This window comes from Muntiacus reevesi, chromosome 2, assembly GCF_963930625.1.
Source record: "Muntiacus reevesi chromosome 2, mMunRee1.1, whole genome shotgun sequence".
Lineage (NCBI taxonomy): Eukaryota > Metazoa > Chordata > Mammalia > Artiodactyla > Cervidae > Muntiacus > Muntiacus reevesi.
In genome coordinates this window covers 274,750,406-274,776,185 of record NC_089250.1, presented here as the reverse complement: position 1 = coordinate 274,776,185, position 25,780 = coordinate 274,750,406, and the positions used below count along the sequence as shown (strand labels likewise).

The 25,780-nt window shown below is 44.5% G+C and overlaps 1 protein-coding gene and 1 pseudogene across 1 annotated transcript in view; both read left to right on the top strand.

Annotated features, from left to right (window-relative positions):
• The window catches only part of LOC136157635 (zinc finger protein 420-like), a 132,950-nt gene that overhangs the window by 7,199 nt on the left and 99,971 nt on the right, over positions 1-25,780 (top strand). The window lies entirely within an intron of this gene.
• Positions 10,346-25,322, top strand: LOC136159529 (zinc finger protein 665-like; annotated as a pseudogene).

Below are 25,780 nucleotides of genomic sequence, written 5' to 3'. Positions count from 1 at the left end.
AATGAGAATCTTAGGCCATTGAGGCAGGAAGACTGTGTACGGGGCATCTAAGGGAAAACCCTGTAATCAGGGACGTTCTAGATGAATGCACAGGGGAGAGCCATGGAAACACTATCTGATGCAATATGTGGTGGCTTCAGGGGGAGGCAACCTTCATTCTATAAAAACTGAGCTATCCTAGAAAAAAAAAAAAAAGCTACCTCTTCTTCGCAACCTTCTGTGTGTGTCTGTCTTCTTCCTCCCCGACGCCACTCATCCCTTGGGTCTTCCTGGTCCTGCCGGGGCTGGACCTCGATAACCGTGCCCAGGGAAGATCAAAGACAGCTCTATACCTCGGGGAGAGAACAAAAAAAAAATCCCCCTAGGCTGCTAATAGAATTCCCTGATGTCTGGGCAGAGAAGAGACTCCCTGGTTTGGTTAATAACCGTGTGCCCATTATAGTGGGCCCGAGGCCAGACGCCACACCAGTCAGATGGAAACAATATCCAGTACCACGGGAGACATGCCTGGGAATTCGGGACCACAGTCAGTGCCTACGAGATGCCGAGATCGTAATCAAGTGTCAATCTCCTTGGAACACCCGACTCTTACCAGTCAAAAAATCTGGAGGGAATGACTACAGCCCAGTCCAGAACCCCCGCGCCGTCAACAGTGCAGTGATCATCATCCATCCAGTGGTCGTATATCCTTACAGTCTCCTGAGTCTCTTAGTGGCTCAGACATGCTCTTCACCTGCCTCCATCAAGGATGCATTCTTTTGCCTCCGACTGTCACCAGCCAGCCAGCCCTCATTTGACTTTGAGTGGGATGACCCACACACCGGGAAAAAGACACAGCTGACTTGAACCAGACTGCCATAAGCTTCAGGAACTCACCTGCCCTGTTTGGTGAACACGTGGCTACAGACCTTGCTACCTCTCCCAGAGACACTTTGAGCTGCACCCCACTCCAGCAGTGGGACGACCTCGTGCTAGCCGGTCCCTCCCAGGGGACTGCTGGAGTCACCAGAGCCCTGCCGGCTCTACTCTCCACCACAGGGCACACGGTGCATGGAAATAGGCTCAGATCAGCAGACAAGAGGCCGAGCACCTCGGGTTTGTCATCTCCAAAGGGCATCAGGCACTTAGACATGAGAGGAAAGAAGCCGTCTGTTCACTCCTTCAATTGAAAACCAAGAAAGAGTCCATGAGTTGGGGCTGCTGGATTCTGCTGATCTGGAGACCAGGTTTCTCTGAAATAATGGAGCCTTTGTTTATAGCCACAGCAAGGTCTGGTAAGGAGCCCCTGGGGTGGGAACCTGAACAAAAAAGGCCTTCAAGGAGATTAAGAGAGTCTTGAGCAGCGCTCCAGCATTAGGGCTGCCAGATGAGACACGGGGCTTTACCCTCTTTGTACACGAACAAAATCACACTGCACTGGGGGTCCTCACACAAACAGCTGGGCCATGGCAGGGCCCAGACGCATATCTGTCCAAACCACTGGATCCAGTGGCCGCGGGATGGCCGCCACGCCTCCGCGCATTAGCTGCCACTGTGATTCTGGCCAGAGAAGCAGATAAGCTTATACTAGGACAAAATGTAAATGTAAAGATTCCCCATGCTGTTACTGCCCTGAAACAGGGCACATAAGTGGCTGGCTGTGGGGCACCGCCGGGATGCGTCCAGTCTGTGACAAGGTCACGGGATGAGAGAGGAACCTGCAAGGCAGCTGTTCCTCACACGGGGCTGCCCCGGGGGCCCAATATGTGCCCTCGGGAATCACCGGGACGGACCCAGGCCGTGACAAGGTCATGGGATGAGAGAGGAACCTGCAAGGCAGCTCTTCCCCTCGGGTATGTCTCTTTCCTCTTTCTGTCTCACTGTTGTTGGGCTTTCTATTAATTTTTGGAAATGTAATATCTGGTAGTAAGGCCTCCCTGAAAAAGTACAAGCCTATTTAGAAATGCTCATGATTGCTCTTGCTGAGGACATGTCCATAAATATCAAGTGAAAAAGGAAAAGGCAAAAAAAAAAGAAAAAAAAAAAGAAAAGAAAAAAAAATTAAAAAAAGGAAAAGGCCACAGGCATAGTTCGGCTGCTTAAAGGATGATAATGTTCTAGAATAGAAAAGAGTAGAGGCATTTAGATTTAGAAATAGATATACTGCTTTAGTTTACTTGCTCCTTGGTTGAGAGGGTTTTCATTACTGCTATTTCCTTGCTGCTATTTGTCCATTGTTTCCCTTTCTTTAAACAACATAAAAAAAAAAAAAAAAAAAGGAAGATTATGAGTATTTCTGTAGAGTTAGGAAATTGGGTACATAGGATTTCAATAGAAGATTGATATTAACCAGCTCACTGCCATTACCTGACTATTAATAGAGGTGTTTTACTGCTTCATAGTTAATCATTGTAGACTTTGCAATTTTAGGTAAAGAAAAATATCAATGTTTTCACATGGTGCTATTCTCAGAAATGTCAAATATGTTCGTGTAGCCCTTCCCATGTATTGTTTTATTGTCTAACGAATTCATGCTATACCTGAAATTTGTGGAACATTGTTTTTGTTAGAGTGAAAATGTTAGGCCATTGAGGCAAGAAGACTAATGTATGGGGCATTCAGGAAAAAGCCCTGTAATCGGAAATGTTCCAGATGAATACACAGGGGAGAAACATGGGAAAGAAAAATATTGACAGAAGCACGAAACCAATATCTGATGTAATATGTGGTGACTTAAGGGGAAGGTAATGTTCATTCTATGAAAACTGAGCTGTCCTAAAAATAAAAGAAAAGAAGCTTTTTCTTCCACGGAACCGTCTTTGTATGTTTGTCTTCTTCTTCTCCGACACCACCCATCCCTCGGGTATTTCTGGGCCCGCTGGGGTTGGACTCCACCAGCTGGCCAACTCCAGGATGATTCACTATCAAGAACTGCTTTCCAAAAACCCATGGGTCCAAGTCAAGATTGTGTGGACACTGAACCCCACCAGTTTTTACCTACAGAAGCAGGAACCACGATCATAACCGTGAGGAGCTCATAGATGAGATTTACTCGAGCAGGCTGGACCTGATGGACATTCCCCACTAGAATGGAGAACTGGAACTGTTCACCGACGGAAGAACTTTTATCCAAGACGGACAGCGCAGAGCAGGCTCTGCCTTAACAAGAACCGATGAGATAGTGAAGGCCGAGGCCTTGCCACAAGGGTGGTCAGCACCGAGGGCTGAACTGTGGGCACTTGCCCAGGCGCTAAGGCACGCCGAAGGGAAAGGAGTCAGCATCTATACCGAGGCAAGGTATGCCTTTTGCTACTTTAGATGTTCATGGAGCCACTTATAAAGAAGGGACTATTGACAGCCGGGGGGCAGGGGGAGGAGATTACAAACAAAAAAGAAATCCTTCAGCTGTTAGAAGCACTCTGGAAGCCTTGCCAAGTGGCAGTCATCCATTGTAAAGGTCATCAGCGAGGAAGTGATCTTATCAGCAACGGAGATCGGTTGACTGACCAGGCAGCCAAGGAAGCAGCGACCCATCCGAGGCCAACAGTGGGACCTGAGTCAATCGTTAAGGTCCTCTTTGCACCAGAAATGCCTCCATCCCCAAAATATGCCAAGGAAGAAGATCAATGGGCTCTAAATGAGGGAAGAATAAGAAAAGGAGAGCTGGTAGAAGCTCCCAGACCTAAGACTCCTTGTGTCCAGCAATATAGAAATCCAGCTGGTAAAACAGCATCATGAGAAAACTCCTTTAGGAAAACCTGCGCTGGCGAGCTTACTGAGCCACTTCTATTTCGTCCCTAAGCTCCCAGCCCTGTGCGTGCAGATCAGTGCTAGTTCTGTGACTTGTGCTCAGAACAACGCCAGCCAAGGACCAAGACCCAACCCAGGGGTGCTGACCGTTGGAACACTGCCCTTTGAAGATCTAGAAGTGAACTTCACTGAAGTCAAGCCCGATAGGGGCTACAAGTATTTCCTTGTGGTAGTCTACACCTGCTCAGGATGGGCTGAAGCCTACCCCACATATACACTGAACGGGCACGAGAAGTGGCCAAGGCCCTGTGAAGAGACATGATCCCGAGATATGAGCTATCTCTCTCCCTAGGGTCTGACAACAGGCCAGCATTTGTGTCTCAGATAATCCAAACCTCATCCGGGACACTGGGCCTCAAATGGAAGCATCACACCGCTTACAGGCCTCAGCGCTCAGGGAAAGTTGAACGCATGAACTGCAACTTCAGGATTACATTAGCTAAACTCTGTCAGGAGACCAGTTATCTTGGATGGACAAGTTACCCCACCCCCCCCCCCCCGCGCCTGACTCCAAGCTCGATGCACCCTGAGTCCTCAGGCTATTCTCCCTTTGAGATCTTATATGGGAGAAAACCTCCAGTGATAGAAAGACTAAAAGGAAACCGCCAACAATTAGCTGACCTGGAGATGTCCTGACACCTCCATTTCCTGGGAAAAGTCTTCCACCTTAATGCCCGAGAAATCTTCGACAGGACAACCATTCCTTTGGGCAATTGGGTTCATCCCAATCATCCAGGAGATGAGGTATGGGTTGAAGACTGGCAGGAAGAACCATGTCAGCCAGGAGACAGGCCCTCACACAGTTGTTCTGGCAACCCCTACTGCTCTTAAACTTACGGGCGTCATCCCTTGGATCCACCAAACCAAAGTCAAGAAGGCAGCGGCTTCCTGTGATGAGGAAACCTGGAAAACAATCTGGGACCCCAGAAAGCCCCTCAAGGTCTGGTTCCAAAAACAGTGGAACTCACCCACCAAAAATGCTGCGCCTGCTCTAGCCGCTCCAGAAGCTGACTAGTCACGTGCCATTCACGTACGGCAGAAGCTTGAGGATTCTTCAGCCTTGTTCGAGCCACACTCCGGCAGCTGGCTGGTCAACTCACGGAAGCTTGAAAATCTGGCTCTCAAGATATCACTGGATTTTTATTGTCAACTTTGGCCTCTGTTCCTCATTGGTATTATTGTTGTACTCTTTGCTACAAGACTAGCTTCAGTTACGCCCCAGGACTGGGATATGGGTCAGAAGGTGCGGTTAGCTGTCTATTAACTCACCAAAGTGGGAAGCTTCATCCTAATTAGATGTTTCTGTGATTGATTCTCCCTCCTATCTAAATCGCTTACAGGATAGCTTACCCCACTTCACGATAGGCTCAGTTGCTATAGCCGTGACAACTCAGAGATGCGGAGAAAACCTTTTGCAAGTGCTCAATTACCTGTTATGTGCAGGCTGCTTTGGAGCCGTTTAGTGTCCCTTGCTGTAACAGATGGAGCCATTCGTTTTCCATCATGCACCTGTGAACATTACAGTCAACCCTTGGAAAAATCCCTTACTCACCCATCAGCTAGAGCAATATAGAGATAGCCTATCCTATAGGACGATCACCTTCTGCCTTCATAACCATGCGGTGTATATCCAGGGTCCTGAGTGCCAAAAATTGTTCCCAGCTGTGCCCCCCACTGCCGCTACCTTTCCCCCACCAGAGGATCCAAACCCCGGGCCGCACCCAGACACCATGGCATTGTCATCATGCCCCTGCACCTCCGTCTACGCCCAAATGCCATGTAGATGTTACAACCCAGAACAGCTGTCTGTCTGCCAAATAAATGGAAAAACCTACTGGACAGGGACAATAATGCAGACAAATGAAATCACGGACCAACTTTGCCCTTAAAAATCAGGCTCTGCCTGTTGGTAGTATGACGCAGGTTATAGAGTTAACTCCCCGTTAAACCTTCATCTGTAACAGATTCTCAATGCAACTCCTCACCTTCTATACGACACCAACCCCAGCTGGCCAGGGATTGCTGGCTTTGCTCACCCCTAGGAGCTTCATGGTATTTAGCTATACCAGTAGCATTAAATATTGCAACAGCCATGGGAACTCTGACAGATCCACCCTTACAAGGGCCAGTCTTAAGAGCAATTGAGTTAACTCAAAAGACTCCAGAATGCTTTACAAATGAAGGAGGAACTGAAGTTGTAGGCAATTTAGCCAGGGACGAATGTAATCAAACTGTAAAAGGTGAGTGGCCCACTCATCTTGCCACAGACACAATATGGTGCCTCCCCATCAAGGCCTTTTCTTTGTTTGTGGGACAGATGTTTACTCATGTCTACAAGTCAATGGATGGGTATCTGAACCTTAGCTTTCCTCGATCCCCAGATGAATATTGACCCTAACAACCAGACTCTCACTGTACCTCTGACAGCACAGACCTGGTCAAAAAGAGCCATCCAGCTAATCACCTACTGGTTGATTTGGAAGTTTTGGTTAGGGTATTGGAATAGGAGGCATTGCTTCATCAATCACCTCTACCATACACTATCCGAGGACTTCACATGAAGGAGGAAACAGAACAGGCTCTGTCTTGAAAGCAGGACTCCATCTTGGGCCAGACTGCGGACTTTCAGCTATATGCATAGTATCTAAGGAAAAGACAAATCAACTGGAAAACAAAGGCCCCCAGGAGACCTCAGGGCTCTCATTTGCCTAAAAGAATACCCTATTTATCTGTGTAACCGAATAGAATCATACATTCTATTACGCTTTTTGGGTATGACCACAGGTTTATTGGTCTTAACTACCTAGGCTTCAGGCATATGATTGCTGGTTAACTTTGATTGTATCATTCTTTTCCCATTGTTCAGACTAGTTTCAGGGAACCTTATACACTTAGGGTATAGAAGGCTCTCACAAAACCTGGTTGGGGTCCTTGGCTAAGAGGAGACTCTGCCTTGGCCCCGCTGGTGTCATAAACTGCACTCCACGATCTGCGTTGTCCTTCTGAATGAGTTTGCTTCCCAGAACGCGTGGCTACAACACAGACAACATTGAGAGAGTAGCCACATTTTGAGGGCCTTACAGTAGCAGCTAGATTTCTTGGCTGAGGTGTTTTAAAGAATGGGAGAGGGCTCCACCTACTGACAGCTGAAAAGGCAGGACTCTGCCTCTTCTTGAACGAAGAACGCTGCTTTTGTGGAAACCAATTAGGAATAGTCAGAGACATGGCCCAACAGCTAAGGGAATGAATCATGAAAAGCAGAGAGGAACTAGCAAATTCCTGGGGTAATTGGAACAGTACCTGGAGCTGGGAATTGTGGCCTCTCCCATTAACCGGTACTCTCTTCATGTCCTTTCAGGCCCTTTTTGTGGCCCTTGTATTCTCAAAGTTATTACCCAGTTCATCACCTCTCGAGTGGAATCCATAAAGTTACAAATGTTAATAGCTCAATATAGTCCACTAAACGACGGGGAGCTCTGAATGTCCTATCAAACATGAGATGATGCTTTCTACAATGAGTGATAGAAGCAGCAAGAGTGTGCAATGAAGAGGGAAAACTACAGATTTTTTCATAGCCTCCTTCTCCTTTTGCCTCTGTAACTTAGCTTCCCTTTTGTAAAGTCATGATCACGAAGGTCTCATATTGTGAGGACTCACAATACTAGGAACTAGAATTAATCTAACTCATCCTTGTCCTCCTCTTTGCAATGGCCCTAGCCCCTGCAAACCTGCAAACTCTCTTAATCATGCCTGTTCACGTATAAAATCTCTGTAACCCCTTTGGGGCTCAGAACTTGGAGTGTTAACTCCTCTGGCCCCCGGCAGAGTAAACCTGAGTTCTCCAACTCTCCAAGTGTTGGTGCTTGGTTTCTGCAATGACTGAAACACTCCAGCCTCCTGGTCTCTGAAGTTGGAGGTCCCTCGCTTGCAAACAGGTGGGCACAGTTCAAATCATTTTGTGAAAACTTGTGTCCCCAGGCTGCAGAGGGTAGTAGAAAAACCTAAGTACTCAGGGTACCCTGTGGTTTCCCAAGTGGCACTAGTGGTAAAGAACCATTTGTCAATGCAGGAGACACCAAGAGATGTGAGTTCAATTCCTGGGTCAGGAAGATCCCCTGGAGGAGGGCATGGCAACCCATTCCAGTATTCTTCCCTGGAGAGTCCCCACTGGCAGAGGAGCCAGGCGGGCTACAGTCCAGGGGGAGGCAAAGTGTCGGACTTAGTGCTAAAGGCAAGGCATCTTTGGGAAGAATTCGGAGAGCAAAGCTTTGCAGAAACACAAGGCCCCCAGTTGCTTCCCACCAAGCAGACATTCCCACCACCCCTCCCCCAAGGGCAGAGGCAGAGGCAGTGGAGGGCCACACCCATCCTAGAAAGAGGCCCACCCCAGGCAATCTGCCCGACTTCCTTTGTTTCTAGAAGTTCCCGCCCGCAGAGGTCTCAGGAGTGCGGGGTGTGAGGCTGCAGCTCAGGGCTCCTAAATGCGGGTCTTCACCCTCATGTTTCAAACACCCTCAGATGTCTGTCAGCTAGCCCAGTAGTCAGGTCCATTGTCTCACGTCAATTGTGCTGCGACCTGCTCTCTGGAATGCAAAACGGAAGGAGAACTCTCAGGGGTGGTCTGCAAAGAGAATGCACCAAAGGTAAGCACCCAGCACAGAATGTGATTAACATGTCAGATTAGTCTTGATTGCCGCCTACCGATCAGGAACGGAGGAAGCCCAAAAAAGGCTCAGAAAAGGGCGGGAAAGACCAGAACCTTTTTTGCTCATTTTCACTGCAGCAGTTGCAGATGAAAGAGCTGTGTCGATGCCTTTGAAGGTATTTTCTCAACCTGTGGATGTGAGTTTGCGACACAACATCCCCAGAGAAGACTCAGAGCAGCAGGAAGAAGAGGAGGAAATGGCAGCTTCTCAGGTAAATTTCCTGTCCGGGTCTGGGGCTCTGCTGCTTTTCCTCCTGAAATGCCTGGGCTGAGAACCTGAAAACCTTTCGTTCTCTGATTCTAAGTTTTCTCCGTGGGTGGTTTGTTGTTATCTACCTCTTAGTTTTTCATTTTTTTCTTAGTATAGTGAAGAGCAGCTCTTTAGACTAACTTCTCCATTAAATCCCAGAGCCTGTTATCCACTTTCTGCATCCTGGCTTTCTCTAGAGCCTAATGAATTCTCAACATGAATTAGTGACGTTCAGTTCTTCACTATATGCCCTTAGGGCGAGATCAACACGGGAGGCACTGCTACCAGAGACTCCCATTGGGATGTGGTCTGGTGTTAGGATCATAGTGAAGTAGGGGAAATGCCGAGATGAGTTTACATCTGGATGCAGCTTCAGCTCATTAGAGCAGGAGTTAGATTGTCCTTATAAATAGAGTGAACTCAGTGGTCCACAGTTCTTCAGAGAAGTTTAAGAAATAAAACCGTTGCAGAGACTGCTCTATATCGATAAGTGAGACTAACTACATAGATGTAGTATTAGGCTACAGATCAGGGAAGCCATACATGAAGTGAAATTTGCATAAAACACCTTTTAAAAATATTTATTTTTTTGGCTGCACCGGGTCTTCTTTGTGGCAGGTAGGATCTTCAGTCATCCTTGTAGTTTTCAGATTCCTTGGTTGTGACATGTAAACTCTTAGCTACAGCATGTGGGATCTGGTTTCCTGATGAGGGGAAGAACCAGAGCTCCATGCACTGGGAGCTCAGGGTCTTAGTCACTTGATCATCACGAAGTCCCCCAACTAACATTTTCTAATGATAGATTCAGATCATAGTTTCCATAATAGTGACAAAATACCCATGCAGTGATAATGCATTCTTCCATGTACTTCTTGCCCCATGACTCATTTTCACTGGTTTAGGTGTTTTTGTGAGATTCCCATTCTATGAGTTTGCTTTTTCCATTTGACTTTAACAAGTTTCTTGGAAAGAAAAAGTGAGGGATGTACCTAAACTGTCACAATTAATGGAGTAATTTCATGTCTTCTTTGTTTCTTTCTGCTTTGGAAAATGAACACTCAGATGTGTTTAGCAGAGGTGCTGGGTTTGGGGAGTGGGGGTTTTCATCCCAAGCCCAGGTCTGATCTTTTCCAGTACACTCCATGCTCACATCACAGAGTGTCATCACAGTTTTGTATTTTCCAAAATGTTTACAAGAATCTAATTAGTCCTCATCTATGCTCATCTGTATCAAAATTTAAAATACAGCTCATTTTAAATAAAGAATATCATCCTCAAACATTATGTACATTTTGAATCCATTCTAAATTACCTGAGTTTAATGACATGAAACTTTTTCTCTCTTACCCTTAATGAGCATACAGCCCTATTGAAGTGTGGGTCAGTCCTCAGTGAGATAAACTGAGTAGGCTCTGGGAGTTGGTGTTGGACAGGGAGGCCTGGCGTGCTGTGGTCCATGGTGTCCTGAAGAGTCGGACCTGACTGAGCGACTGAACTGAACTGGAATGTATGCTTGAAAATATAAACAAGACTTGATCAATTATTTCTTCTTCTTCTTCTTTTTCTGGTTAGTTTTTTTCATAGAACTTCTGTGGACGGGAATGTCTACCCACCCCAGCATTCCTGTTTGGGAATTTCTTGGACAGAGGAACCTGGCAAGTTAAGAGTTCATGGGTCACAAAAAATTGGACAGGCCTGAGCGACTAAAACTTTTCCTGGCTTTAGTGTTCTTTACAGTTACAGGAACTTCTATCACCTTTTCTTAGCATTGTCTCTGTGAATCTGTCTGTGTTTTCTTAGTTAAAATCTGAAGTACCTAAGCTGAAGTAAAGTTTAAGCTCTGCCATTTAATGGCTGTTTGTTAATATCTGCCAAAAGGTATAAGAGCAACATTACTGATATTCATTATTTCTAACTAACCTAATCTCTGAGGTATGGAGGGAACCAAGCTTCCCCCACTCCTGAATATCCTCAAGGATTCCCTTCTGAGTACTCCTGTTTCTCACGGGTGGAAAGGAACAATCTTCCCCCACTCCTGCTAATTCAAAGGATGCCTGCCACTTGGGAAGGCTTCCAGACTATCCTATTAGGCCCATTAAAATCTGTAAAACAGTTACTGTTGCAACTTAAGTATGAATTCTTACGTTACTATTCTATTTCATTGAGCTTCAAAACCGTCATTCATCGAGCAGAATTTTCAACATTACTAACTCAAATAACCTTGCTAAAAATGTGGCAATTTGGCCCCACTTCAGAACTCTTGGCTCAGAATACACTTAATTTTTTTTTTTTTCTGTTTCTTTGATAAACAATTTAGCCTGTTTCACAGGAGTAGAACACTGAAAAGTAAATCTGCTAATGTTGCTCTGATGATTTTATAATTTCTCTTTCAGATGAGAATACTTTCTCTAATGACTTGTGGATCATAAATCATCCTCTTTTCTTCACATTAGAAATTGGGTAGAAAGGATTATTGTGTAAAAAATATATTTTGTAATACCAGCCAAGCCACTACTTCACGACTAGGTCTCTGAACTTGCTGTTTTCACCTTGGGTCACATAAGGAAGTCTTCCCACGGCCACATGCCCTCTGTGCTTTGTATTTCAGGGACTGCTGACGTTCCGGGATGTGGCCATAGACTTCACTCAAGAGGAGTGGGAATGCCTGGACCTCGGTCAGCGGGAATTGTACACGGACGTGATGTTAGAGAATTACGGGAACCTGGCCTCCTTGGGTGAGGATAACTGCCTTCCAGAATCACTCACCTACCCACTAGGTTTTGGTTCCTGCATTTCAAGAATGTCTTCTGAAATTTTCTGCTTCCCACAGTAGTTCCAGATCTCTGCTTTCTAGGGGGAAATCAGTATCTGTGAGTTTAGAAAGAAGGGCTTCATGATTCCATATGCTGGTGAGGGTTTTCTTCCTTGATGTACTCCGCCTCCTTCATTCTAGGTTACTGGTATATGTGTAAGTTCTGTGGTATTAAATAGTTACACACTCTCTTAATTTCACATTGACACCATTTACTTTTGCCTTAGTACTACTTGACCAGAATCTCAGGATCTGATTGTTAGGTGTTTGTTAGAATTGTATAGCGACTTTGAATAAAGTATTTCTGGATATCATTTTCTAGAGCAAAATGCGTTCTCGTCTCACCTGAATACATTTTGGATTTGATACTGAAGAATCTCTAACAACACAAATTTTCCTTTCTCTGATCAACAGGGCTTGTCTCTAAGCTGGAGCTGGTCGCCTTTCTGGAGCAACTGAAGGACCCCACGAATATAAGGAGAATGGAGACAACAGCCATTTACCCAGGTAGGTATGAAAGGATGGAGATGATGACTCAGGTGAGTGGTCCAAGGAGCAGCAAGGAACTCATCCTTCATCACATTGCTTTGGAAGATTTGCTTCAATGGAAATGGTTTGAAAACCTGGGTTTGTGTATGCTACTGTCATAGAACGGTATCACCTGACCCATTCTGTCTCTTAAATCATTCATGAATTTATCTCCAGTGATTAGTTTTCTCCACCACAGTGTGAACTAAAAGTCTCCTCTTGGCTTGTGACAAATTGTATTCACTCATTGCTCTTCCATTACTTGGGGGCCCTAGGAAAACTCTGCCAATTTCTGAGTAAATATGTGACACTCCTTTTCAACTTTCCTTCTACCTCTAGACAGAAATGTGTGTGTGTGAGTGGAGTGGTAGACAAACTACCAAACTTCTAGGAATACTGGGGATGGATTTTTGTCCTCTGGTTTATAATTTCCTATCCACAGGGAATGACACATAGGACCTTCTATACAAATTTCAAATTCAAGTAATTTTTCCCTGCAGAAAACAAAACTTCATAAAAATGAAAGAATGCACATCTCAGGTTGACTTCAAAGTTTCTCTTTCACTTATATGATCTCATATTTAATATCTTAAGTGTATTTGCCCTAATTCTAACTTGCTAAAATAATTTTTTATATTCTATTACCTGATAGAATTTTAAGAGAAATTGGCATAAACTCTTGGCACATGTTCCACTATATTATTAGTAGTTGATCCAAACTATGACAATTTTTAGGTTATATAAAGAAATCTTTTTTAAATGTTCTAATTGGAATATAGCTATTTTCCAATTTTGTCCTCCTATAGAGAAAAGAGTATCAATTATACATATCAGTCACTTCAGTTCAGTTTCTCATTCGAGTCTGACTCTGCAATCCATGGTCTGCAGCAAGCCGGGCTTCCCTGTCCATCATCAACTCCCAGAGCCTGCTCAAACTGTTGGTCATCGAGTTAGTGGTGCCATCTGACCATCTCATCCTCTGTCATCCCCTTCTCTTATCTTCAGTCTTTCCCAGCATCAGGATCTTTTTCAGTGAGTCAGTGTTTTGCATTAGGTGGCCAGAGCATCAGAGCTTCAGCATTAGTCCTTCCAATGAATATTCAGAACCTATTTCCTTTAGGATGGAGTGATGTGTTCTTCTTGCAGTCCAAGAGACTCTCAAGAGTCTTCTCCAACACCACAGTTCAAAAGCATTAATTCTTTGGCACTCAGCTTTCCTCATGGTCCAACTCTCACATCCATACATGACTACTGGAAAAACCATAGCTTTGACTAGATGAACCTCTGTCAGCAACGTAATGTTTCTGCTTTTTAATATCCTGCCTGCTTTGGTCATAGCTTTTCTTCCAAGGAGCAAGCGTCTTTTACTTTCATAGCTGTAGTCACCATCTGCAGTGATTTTGGAACCCAGAAAATAAAGTCAGTGCTTTCACTGTTTCTCCTGCCGATTGCCATGAAACGATCTGACTGGTGCCATGATCTTCATTTTGTGAAGGCTGAGTTTTTCAGCGTTTTCACCCTCTTCTTTCAGTTTCTTCAAGAGACTCCTCAGTTCCTCTTTGCTTTCTGCTATAAGGGTGGTGTCATCTGTACATCTGAGATTATGAATATTTCTCCCTGAAATCTTGATTCCAATTAGTGCTTCGTCCAACCTGATATGTTGCATGTGTACTGTGCATATAAGTTGAGTAAGCAGGGTGACAATGTACAACCTTGACGTATTCCTTTCCCAATTTGGAATCAGTCCATTGTCACATATCCAGTTCTCACTGTTGCTTCTTGACATGCATACAGATGTCTCAGGAGGCAGGTACGGTAGTCTGGTGTTCCCATCTCTTGAAAATTTTCCAGTTTCTTGTGATCCTCACAATCAAAGACTGTGGGGTAGCCAATAAAGATGTAGTTGCTTTCCCAGGACTCTCTTGCTTTTTATATGGTCCAAGGGATGTTGACAATTTGATCTCTGGTTCCTCTGCCGTTTCTAAATCCAGCTTGAACATCTGGAAGCTCTCGGGTCGCGTACTGTTGCAGCCTTGCCAGGAAAATATTTGAGCCTTTATTACTGTTTGAAAAGAGGGAAGTTGTGTAGCTGTTTGAGCCTTCCTTGGCGTTGTCTTTCTTTGTGATTGGCATGTGAACTGACCTTTCCCAGCCCTGTGTCCACTGCTGAGTGGTCAACATTTGCTGGCTTATCTAGTGCAGAACTTTAGCATTATCATCTTTTAGGACTTGAAATAGGTCAGCTGGAGTTCCATCACTTCCACTAGTTTTGTTGGTCTTCATGCCTTCTAAGTCCTACTTGACTGTGGATGCCAGGATGTCTGTTACTAGGTGAGTGATCACACCATCGCAGTTATCTTGGTCATTAGATCTTTTTTGTATAGTTCTTCCATGTATTCTAGCCAACTTCTCTTAATATCTTCTGCTGCTTTTAGGTCCATCCCGTTTCTGTCCTTTATTGTTACCATCTTTGTTTGAAATATTCCTGGTACCTCTAATTTTCTTAAAGAGATCTCTAGTTTTTACCGTTCTATTGATTTCCTTCCCACTTAGGTCTCCACAGAGCAATGAGTAGAATTCCCTCTTTCAGTCATGGTTTTAAAGTGTCTCTTATTTAATTTCTTGAAACTAGTACTTTATTAAGTTTATCTTATTTGTATTCAGCTTCGTTGACAATGTCTTATGTGTCCTCAGTTTCTGATTAGTTCTCTGTCACTATCATTTATGATTTTTAGATTGAAACATCTAATAGACAATTCTCAGAAACTTGTATAGCAAGAAGTGGATTTAAGAATTACTAGGCACCTAGGATTTGTGAAAGTGTTTGCTGTCTGCACTGAAGAGGACTAAAAGCAGGAAGTAATCACTAGATTGCCTGTCACCCCTGAATTCAGTGGTGATTGGAGGCTTTTATCTTGTTTCTTCCCCTGTAACCTATGTCTTTGCCATAACATTTTGTCCAGCTTCAGTTTGTGGTCTCTCTTTTGAAGGCTACAGGAACCTAGTTAGTCCTCCTTCTGGTCTCTGCACCTTGGTGGAGGAAGTTGGTCCCAAGGTTTGTGCCCTTATCCTCTTGATCTGGGCTTTGATTGCTGTTAACCGTGACCAGGGTCTGCTGTGGATATTCAGGGCTGCTTCCCCATTGTTCTGTGGTTGTTTCTGCCCTCTCTCTGGTGGTGCCTACCCCCTGTGTGGTGGAATAGAGCCCCCAGACCTGAATCTTAGCTGTGATTCTGAACTGTGTTGCGAGGCAGGTGGGACAGGAGCACCGCACATGGAGAAAAGTCGCTGAGTATTACTCCTCTGGGGATCTTCACTCAGGATGTGCTCTGGTTCCTCCTCCCATGCATTCTACCGGCTCTCATGTGATGTAGTGTAGGCACTGCTCTTGGCCCCACCTTAACCATGGGCAGAATGGCACATCACCCTGGGATCTCACAGATGTTGTTTTCACAAGGTTACCAGCATAGATTCAGTGAAGTCAAGTCGTGGGATTGCAATCAATGTGGAGCTGGGCCTGCTGTGGTGCTCGGGGGCAGCTCAGGCTCTGTCCTGGCCCAGCCCCCTTCTGTGGGAGCCCACAGAGTTTACAGCAGCTAGAACTGCCCCTAACTTGACTGAGAGAGCGCTGGTAGGTGATTCAGATGCTCTGTAGGGGCTGAGGTTACATAGCCGGTCGTGGGTGTGAGACCGTGGCTTCTGTTGCTGCAGGGAGAGGTGTCAGCTTTTCTTCTTCATCCCTGGGGCTCAGCTGTGCTTTCAGCTCCATCTGAGCGTGTGGACAACTCACAGGTGTCTTCTGAGCTGCCCTATAGCGCAGGAGTCTGCTGATTGTGGAGGATGTAGATGGGGGAGGCCGTGCCTGGGGGCTCAAAAGTCCTACATGGTTGGAGTTCTTCATAGTCCTGGGCGAGCAGGTTCAGCAGAAGGGACAAGGGGTGCAATGGGCTTCTTCTTTGGGCATCACTCACTAATGCCACTCTGCTCTCAGGTGGTTCAGGCTTCCACCACAAGCATCCCCTTTGCAGAGCTCTTCCCACAGCCCCATCGCTTCAGGATATTTCCTCACAGCCAACCTCAATCCTCTGCCTGGGTCTGCTCTCCGAACACCACATTTCAGCACCCAGCCCTTGTCTGCAGTGGTGGACATGCCTCTCAGGCTGGGTGGGCAGAGCAGGGTCAGGACCCCGTGTGCAGGTCTCACCGTGTCCTGCTGCCACACGCTGGTTGCCATGTTCTCTCCACACAGAATGAGGCTCTCCTGTCCAAACTGAGTGCCCGATGAGGGGCTTCCCCGAATGTGGAGACTGCGCCTCACTTTCATGTCCCCCCAGGTTGCAGGCCCCATCCCACTTCCTCTCCCTTCCTTTTCCTTCTTCTTTCTATTGTCCTACCTGGCTCAGCAGGAATCTTTCTTGTTTCTTTAGATTTCAAGTGGTCTCTGCTAGTGTTCAGCTGGTCTCTGTGAGAATTGTTTCATTTCTGATTCGTTTGTGGAGACAGAGATGGTCTCCACATCTGCCTAATCCTCTGGCATCTTGATGCTTCCATCTCTATTTTTCTCTATTTTAGTTTTAATCTAGCTATGGTCATCAACTTTCTCTAAATGTTTAAAGATATTCACTGAGAATAGCAGGGGAAATTACTTGTTATTTGATATCTTTCAGCCTTGTCTCCACAAGACACCCAGGATTTGATGCCAAAGAATCCAGCATTAGAAGATGTGTTCCCAAAAGCACACCTAGGAATATATCAAATGTATCACCACAGAAACTTAAATTTAAGGGACGACTGGGAATGTACATGGGTATATGAAAGACAGAGAGGATCTTTATATGGACTTAAAGAAATGGAGACAGTTACACAGATTGCTAACATTACTGGAAAAAGAATTGAGCGACCTGAGTCAAGTTGGGAGAAACACCCACTTCAGTCTTCAACATTTGCCAAGATGTGTAAGTGTTTAAGAAAAGATTTCCATCCTTTTTTGAAACATACATGTTCTCTAAAAGGAAACATGGAAAATCTGGGAGGTAATCTAGTCTCTATTGCAAATATTCATTCAAACAATTCTGAACATAGGCTTCGACTAAACATACATTCAAGCATGTCTGAACACCTACAATTTAACAGTGAGTGGGAAAACTCACAATCTAATCAATTTGAGGGATCCATGAGCAGGGGCTCATTTTTCTTCCCCCAAGAGATATTTTCTCTCCATTCCAAGATGTATAATGTTGGTGATACTGGAAGAGATGCAATCCAACCATCGTTGTTCAATACATATTGTGATATGTTCAGTACACAACAACTTTCCATGTGCAATGAAATGAGTCAAACCTTTAGTAAGAGCTCCAGCTCCAATAATTACAAGAGTATTTTTGGTGGACTGAGAAGGCATTCAAGAAATGCAATTGGATATATAGTTGAAGTGGACTCCAGTCTTAAGAAACATCAGGGACCCGAATCTTCAAACAAGAATTCTAAAAGTAATACATGTAGCAATACCTTTGATCAAATGTCAGGTTTTTCTCTCGTTAAGAGTACTTGTACTGAAGGGAGGAGTTGTACTGAATATGGTATGGTTTCTAATCAGTCTTCAGAACTTACTCAACCACAGACTGTTCAGAATTCACAGAAAGAAAACAAGTGTAAGATATGTGGGAAACTGTTTAGTAAATCATGCCATCTAAGGAGACATAAGAAAATTCATACAGGAAGGAAACCTTTCCAATGTACAGAATGTAGCAAAGTGTTTAAGCATCGCTCAGTTCTTTCTCAGCATCAGCGAATTCACACTGGAGAGAAACCTTATAAGTGTGCGGAATGTGGCAAAGCCTTTACTTACAACTCCCATCTTATTGAACACCAGCGAAATCATACTGGAGAGAAGCCTTATAAATGTAAAGAATGTGACAAAGCCTTTAGTCGTCCCTCACTTCTTACTAGACATGAGCGAATTCATTCTGGGGAGAGACCTTATAAATGTAAAGAATGTAACAAAACATTTACCAAGTGCTCAAATCTTACTCGACATCAGCGAATTCATTCTGGGGAGAGACCTTATAAGTGTAAAGAATGTAACAAAGCCTTTAGTCATCCCTCACTTCTTACTGGACATGAGCGAATTCATTCTGGGGAGAGACATTATAAATGTGCAGAATGTGGCAAAGCCTTTACTTACAACTCCCATCTTATTGAACACCAGCGAAATCATACTGGAGAGAAACCTTATAAATGTACGGAATGTGGCAAAGCCTTTATCTCTTACTCACAGCGAACCCATCATCAGCGAATTCATACTGGAAGGAAGCCTTATAAATGTAAAGAATGTAACAAAGCCTTTTCTCTTCCCTCACATCTTACTCTACATGAGCGAATTCATTCTGGGGAGAGACCTTATAAATGTAAAGAATGTAGCAAAGCATTTATTCAGTGTTCAGATCTTACCCGACATCAGCGAATTCATTCTGGGGAGAGACCTTATAAATGTCAAGAATGTAACAAAGCCTTTATTCGATACTCGCATCTTACTCGACATCAGCGAATTCATACTGGAGAGAAGTCTTATAAATGTAAAGAATGTGACAAAGCCTTTCGTCGTCCCTCACTTCTCACTGGACATGAGCTAATTTTTTCTGGGGAGAGACCTTATAAATGTCAAGAATGTAGCAAAGCATTTATTCGTTGTTCTGATCTTACCCGACATCAGGGAATTCATACTGGAGAGAAGTCTTATAAATGTAAGAATGTAACAAAGCCTTTCATCATTGCTCAGGTCTTACTCGACATCAGGGAATTCATTCTGGGGAGAGACCTTATAAATGTAAAGAATGTAGCAAAGCCTTTATTCAGTGCTGGCAACTTACTCAACATCAGCGAATTCATTCTGGGGAGAGACCTTATAAATGTCAAGAATGTAATAAAGCCTTTACTCGATACTCACATCTTACTCGACATCAGCGAATTCATCCTGGAGAGAAGTCTTATAAATGCTAAGAATGTAACAAAACCTTTATTGAATGCTCACATCTTACCTGACATTAGGAAATTCATACTGCAGAGAGACTTATAAATGTAAAGAATGTGACAAAGCCTTTATTCAGTGCTTGCAACTTACTCAACATGAGCAAATTCATACTGGACAGAAGCCTTATAAATGTGAAGAATGTGACAAAGGCTTTACTACGAATCCGGCCCTTACTCAACATCACCAAATTCATCCTGGGGATAGATGTTATAAATGTACAGAATGTGGCAAGGCCTTCTTTACGGGTTCTAATCTTACTAAACATCGGTGAATCCATACTAGGGAGAGACCGTATAAATGTACAGAATGTGGCAAAACCTTTAATCGGAGCTCAAATCTTACTACATATTTGTAAGTTCATACTGGAGAGAAACCTTATAAATGTACAGAATTTGGCAAACCCTTAGTCATGGTGGTAATCTCACTAAACATCTGAGAACACACACTGGAAAGAAACCCTAGTAATGGAACAAGTGATGGAAGAGGTTTGCTCTGAACATGCATCAGAAAACACAAGAGTTTATATAAGAAACCTATGGAAGTGATGTTACAAATATGTAGAAAGGTTGTTAATCAAAAGTTAGATCAAAGTAAATATCAGAGATTGCATACTAGAAGGCATTTCATTGGTTTTGTTTTCAGAAGTTTCTCTGAAGGAGAATGACTGTAGGGAGTACTCCATAGTTAAAACACATAGAAAATGGATATATTAGCATGAATCACGAGATGAAGGTTTATGGTTAGAAAGTTACAATTCTTAGCAATGTATGTATGTTTGTTAATAATGACAGGATTTGAGATTATTTGAAGTGAATGTAATTCAGCACTCAAATAATCCATACAGTGCTCACCAGAATCCTTGTCTTGGTTTGAATGGATTAATCCACACTCAGCCTAGGGAGTCCGAGGCACTTTACTCAGGGTAACTTATAAAAGCTGAACTGCAAGTACTCCTGTTTTCTCTGACTGATTCCAGCTTTGACCTCTCTCAGAAACTCCTGCCCTAAATCCTCCCCTACAGAGAGGTCTTACGTGTGCTTAGTGTGAGGCTTTGAGCTCAGGGCTCCTGAATATTGGTTTTGGAGAAACATCAGAACAAAATGGGATTTGCTGATGACTCCTTTCATGGCCCCACTGTAGACCTGCAGATTCATAACTTCTTGGAGTGGGGACCTGGGCACCAGGGATTTGTATTCATTTAAATGGTTCAGAAAGAATCTTTAGCCAAGAGGTTTCCATCTGGTTTCCCATCAGGATCATGTGACCAGTGACAGGAAATGACCTCACTGATGCCCTCCCAACGGAGTTCTATTTTGGTCCTGTGGGAGCATCAGTGTGGTGTGTTGTATGTGCTCCAGGGCATTCTAAGGGGAGGGCCGGGATAAGGACGTGGCTCCTGGTCCATTTGTGAGAGCTGAGGCCCAGCTTCAGTCCAAGGAGAGGCCGCAGGGTTGGTCTAGCTGGATTTGGACCGGGGAAGTCAGTCAGTTCACACCGTCTGTGTGAGCAGAGTGTTAGCAGCTATCTCTGCGGAGAAAACAATCAAGAAATTAGCTCACAGGCTGGTCTCCAGGTAGGAACTGATTGTTCCTGAATCTCTCCTGAGACAGAGGACAGGAGCGGTCATTCTTCTCTCAGCTTTTCAAGGTCTTTCTGTCTGTAGTGAGAGAGTGATTTCCTAGGCAGGTTGAGAAGAAGCTTGGGGGTCCCCAAGGAAAGAAGGGTCTGGAATTCTCAAGGAAGAAGAAAGGACAAACTTTTTCTCTTTCCTCTACATTCCTTAGGATTATATAACAATAATGTATCCTAAAAAAAAAAAAATAATAATGTATCCTGCCTGAGGACAGTCTCTGGATTAAACCTTCTGGCTAATCCTGTTATTTTAAAATGTAAATTATAGGAGTAGATCTGGTGAGGTCTTTACAACCTCCAGACATTCCTTGGGTTCATTGGAGAGTATGTAACTCCATTGTTAACACTAGCAAGCAGATACTCTTTCTGTCCCCTTCTGATGTCTATGTCAGAAGCTTTCTCTGTCTCCTTTATACTTTAATAAAACTTTACTACATAGAAGGTCTGAGTAATCAAGCCTTGTCTCTGGCCCCAGATTGAATTCTCCAGAGGCCAAGAACCCCAGCCTCTTTGCATGATTCAGCAATAACCTATCATCTTGGGGGCTCATCGGGGATTCTTCAGGACAAGGGAAGGGTGCTTGGAGCTCTAGTTCTCCTAGCGAACACGTTTTCTGCTGTACTTTACTAATTCTTTGGTGTGCTTGCGTGAATGAATGAAATGCCCTGCATGAAGCAAGTGAACTGCTCTGCGGTTCTGTGGTGACCTCATAGGGCTGATGGCAGAAACCTGTCGGGGATTTATACCAACCTGCCAATGCAAAGAGGCACCCAGCGTTTCCTTCAGGGACTGACCAGAGATGGGCTAAACATGTGGACTGAACTCTCCTTTCTCAGTCAGACTTTTGGTCTCTTTGGCCATTTCATAACTCCTTGGAAATTAGAAGTACTAACCTATTCTGTCACATCATAGACTTTCAAGGGTCTTGTGATCTGTACTGGCACTGTGACTTAGATCTCACACTTGGATTGGTACTCAGGAAGCACCTAGCCGTGATAGGAATCAAAAGATCGGAAGTTAGATGGAGCTCTAGCTACAAGAGCATCTCTGAGGTTAAAGGTCACTCAGATTGGAACTGCAATGGGTTTCTTTTTTCCCTTTGATAACACGGGCTCTTATTGGACCAGAGCAGCCTCGTATACTGGTGAGGTGACGCTTGGAAGTAACATCTCAGTTTTCTGTTCATATCGGTTTTATTGTGGTCAGGAGTATACTCAGGGTCGTGCACAGATACTCAGGTGACCACTGTTTCCCCCAGCGGTTTAGCCTGGGAGGTGTTCCAGAGCTTATTCTGATTGCACCCCCGGTGGCATCAGAGGCAAGCAAGGTTTCAATGGTGAGGCACTGGACGTCAGTCAGGGAAGCCATCAGGTCTACCCCTGGTGCCTCTCCACCCCGTCTTGGTGGTAGAACCGGGAGGAACAAGTACGGCCCCTGGGTCGGTAAGGGACAGAATAAGTCCGACCAGGGAATGGAAGCTGTGGTGTACACACTGTCTACACCCCCATCTAGAGCAGGGAGGGGCGCCTCCGGTAGAAAGATGGTGCTGTTCGCTTTTTTTCTCTCTTACAGATGGGAGCTAACAATTGCAGCCTCACTCCTTTGAACTGTATCCTGAAAAACTGGGATAGATTTGATCCCCAGGGCTTAAAGAAGACACACCTGGTCTTCCTATGTGATACTGCATGGCCGCGGTACCCACTGGAGGGTGGCGAACGGTGTCCGGTTGGAGGGTCTCTTAAGTATAATCACTGTTTTACAATTAGATTGGTTCTGTAGAAAACAAGGGAAATGGGTAGAAGTAGCACATGTGTTGCTCTTTTCCCTCTGCAAAATGCCAGACTTATGTTCAAAGGGTATAGATTTGGCTGTGAAACCTTCAGCTCCCTCCTGTCCTCCTACCTTGCTAGATGAGATGGAGGACAGGAGACAAAGGTAAAGAAAAGCAGGTTTCTCCAATCTATGCCTGGGATCATATATGCAGAGCAGCCAGGGAGACCGAGGAACAGCCACACATGAAGAGGCTACCTCTTCATGAAGAACCCACTGGGAGAAATAATCAGTCTATGAGAGCTAATAAGCCTTTTTCTAATCAAGAAATACAATAAATCAGGGAGGATCTGGGAAACTATTTAGAGGACCCAGAAAAATATGTTAGAGCTTTTAAAGGTGTTACTCTGCTTTATGATCTTACTTGGAAGGATGTGATATATATCTTGGGACAAATGCTGACTCCTGACTCAAAAAAGTTTTGGGAAAAGCAGTTGCTTATGGAGATGAATGGCTCGGTAATGAATCAGCAGGGAAGAGGGAGATAACCGCCCTCCCCGCTGGGAATCAGGTGGTCCAATTACAGAACCAGACTGGAACTACAACACAGCTAAAGGAAGATGGGATCAGAGTCATTTTGTCAGATATATTCTTGAAGGACTCAGGCAGGGGTGTGCTAAACCTTTAAGGTAAAGTCGCTTAGTCGTGTCCGTCTCTTTGTGAGCCTATGGAATGTAGCCTACCAGGCTCCTCTGTCCATGGGATTTTCCAGGCAAGAGTCCTGGAGTGGGTTGCCATTTCCTTCTCTAGGGGATCTTCCTGACTCAGGGATTGAACCTGGGTCTTCAGCATTGCAGGCAGGCGCTTTACCGTCTGAGCCACCAGGAAGCCCATTAAACTAAGGCTTTAAACTCTGGCAAATTGGCAGACATAGCACAGGAGGAGAAGGAAGTTGCTGGTAAATTCCTAGACAGACGGAGAGAAGCAGATTCGCTGAGATTGATACCAAAAGTGAAGAGGGACAAGTGATCTTAATGGATAGATTTCTCACTCAGTCTAGGTACCAGCCATAAGCTATTAAAACCATCATATGGACCAAATCAGTCTTTAGATAATCTGTTCCAACTGGCTCAGACAGTCTATTATGGTAGGGATTATGAGGAAAAGAAAGAAAGACAGAAAAAGACAAAGGAACAGGTGGAAGCCTTCGCAATGGCTATGAAAACCGTTCTTAAACAGCCTGAGAAAGATGCCCCGAGGGACCCAGGTGAAAAGGGATGGAGTTGCTATTACTGTGGAAAGGAGGGGCACCTCAAGCGGGTTTGCCCTCAGGCATCTACGCTGCCCCTGGCTCCATGTCCGGTCTGCAGAGGACCACACTGGAAGAGAGACTGCCCCCAGAGGCGCAGGTCTCAGGGGTCGGACTCTCAAGACAATCAGGACTGAAGGTGCCCAGGGGTCCCCACACAAGCTCCCCTCCTAATTACACCTGAGGAACCCCGGGTATTAATAACTCTGGGAGGCCATTCCTCAATTTCCTTTTAGATCATGGGGCAAATTTCTCTGTGCTTTCTGAAGTCCCTGGCCCACTATCTTCCCAATCTGCTTCTGTAATGGCACTGTCTGGACAAGCCAAAGGATGGACCAGATAATCTATGTGAGCCTACTTCTGCTGACTCTAAAAATCCTGTGTCTGCCATTTGATCCTCAAGACTGCCTTCCTGTCCTGGGCCCATTCCTACGCTGAATTCCACAATCAGTCTAACTGCTGGGTCTGTGGAGTGCTCCCCTCTTCATCAGGGGAAGGCCTCCTGTGGTGGACATCTCCACTTCAAGGAAAAGACTCTTCAAGTCTGCAAGTTCCGTCAAAAACAATCACATGTGATGCCTCATCTTAAACTGTTAGATGTCATATCTAACAACCTTAAGATGGACTGATGTAACTATAGACATAAAGTGACTTTTCATTTTGATTTTAACTTGGTTTAATGACTGTTTTGCCTGTAATTGTATAATGGGATTTTCTAACCGTCTAAAAGCTTTTAGTTTAAAAATGGTTCTCTAAGCTCCTCTCAGTCCACAGCCTCCTCTAACTATTACTTGGGGCCCCTGAATCAGAGACCCTCAATACGAGGGTTAGGAGAATAGGTTGTCCCAACAATTTGGGGACCCCGCCCCTTAACAGCAGAGGTAGTTATGGAATGAAAACAACACCCCTTTCCCTTGGCAACACAATTCTCCTAAATGAAAAGGGGGGAATGAGAGAGTCAGTTCCTAAGTAGGCTGATAAGAAGTCCAGGGGTCCCCAAGGAGAGAGAAGTCTAAAATGCTCAAGGAGGAAGAAAGGACAAATTTTTTACTTTTTTCTCTCTACATTCCTTAGGATTATATAATAATAAAGAATCATGCCTGAGGACAGTCTCTGGATTAAACCTACTGGCTAATCCTGGTATCTTAAAATGTAAATTGTAGGAGTAGATCTGGTGAGTTCTTTACAACCTCCAGACATTTTCTCAAAACTCAGCATAACATCCCCAGAGAAGATAGAACAGGAGGAACAAGAAGCGGAAACATCAGCTTCTCAGGTAAATGTCCTATCCTGGGTCTCTGGCTGTGTCTGCTTTTCCTCCTGAAATGCCCAAATGAGAATATGCAAGCCTTTAGTTCTCTGTTCCTAATTTATTTGTTATCAACTTATTTTCCCCCGTTTTCTCTTATTATAGCGAAGACCTGCTCCTTAGACTACTTTCTTCTGTCCCAGAGCCTTTTCTCCATTGTCTGCATCCTCACTTTCTATGGAGCATGATAAATTCTCAACATGAATCAGCGACTCTGAACAGCTCAAAATATTCTTTTTTTTTTTTTTTATCAAAATATTTTTTTTGTGAGAGGTCAGCATAGGGAGTCACTCTTATCCTCACGCCCACTCGGATGTGGTTTGGTGTTGGGATTTTAGGGACGTTAGGAAATGCAGTGATGACTTAGCACCTGGATGCAATTTAGATATTTAAAACCAAGTTTGAAAATGCCATTATACATAGAAACAATTCTCTTCTGTCCATGGGATTTTCCAGGCAAGAATTCTGCATTGGGTTGCCATTTTCTCGTCCCGGGGATTCTCTCAACCATGAGACTGAAGCCGCATCTCCTGCATTGGCAGGCAGACTCTTTACCACTGAGCCAGCTGGGAAGCCCAGTGACTCAACTCAGTGGTCCAGAGGTTTTCCGAAAATGTTCAGAAATAAAAAGAAACCTGGGAGATAC